The sequence below is a fragment of the Diospyros lotus genome, chromosome 1 (genome assembly GCF_014633365.1).
Source record: "Diospyros lotus cultivar Yz01 chromosome 1, ASM1463336v1, whole genome shotgun sequence".
Lineage (NCBI taxonomy): Eukaryota > Viridiplantae > Streptophyta > Magnoliopsida > Ericales > Ebenaceae > Diospyros > Diospyros lotus.
Window position 1 is genome coordinate 47,153,209 of NC_068338.1, and position 953 is coordinate 47,154,161.

Below are 953 nucleotides of genomic sequence, written 5' to 3' on the forward strand. Positions count from 1 at the left end.
ACAGAACTTCAGGTGGAGTTAAAATCATTATTAGCCAAGATCTAAAATTTAATGAATCAACTTTCCCATGCAAATTAGACAATAATGAAGATAACTCAATACCTAGCAGCCCTAGTGAGCTTATATTAGGTGGCAGTACCCAAATTGAGGTGGAGCAACAGGACTTTCCTGCTACTCCACCCTCCAATGACCCTCACACTCTTGATGAGCCCTTAAACCAAGAAGAAACCTCTGATCAAGATAGTGATCATGCGGCTCAACCAGATGACCCGGAGGTTGAGGAGTATGACTCTCCTCAACAAGACCTAAGTAATTATCAACTCACCTGTGAGATATGCATATTCAGACCTGGTATTCTGTGCCTTAGTTGCCAGAATGGAAATGAGGAGCAGTGAGCCTACCTGCTATGAGGAGGTTGTCAACTCCCATAACAGCATTAAGTGGAAGTAGGCAATGGATGATGAAATGACCTCTTTGAAGGTCAATGAGACTTGAAAACTAGTTTCAAGACCTGACAAGCAAAAGTTAATTAAATGTAAATGGTTAAGTTTATCAAAAGTTAATTAAATGTAAATGGTTGTTTAAACTTAAAGAAGGGATATGTCTCTATCTGATCCTTTGAGATTTAAAGCAAGACTTGTAGCTAAAGGTTTTTCTCAAAGAGAATGAATAGACTACACTGAAATCTTTTCACCAGTAGTTAAATTTAAAATCATACGTATGATACTTGCTGTTGTAGTGCAATTTGACTTAGAACTTAAACAAATGGATGTCAAAACTACATTTTTACATGGAGACATAGATGAGATAATTTACATGGAACAACCTGCTGGGTACATTGACAAAAATCATCCTGATCATGTCTGCTTACTCAAAAAATTATTGTATGGATTAAAACAATCTCCTAGGCAATGGTATAAAAAGTTTGATAATTTTGTTGCTGACGTTGGTTT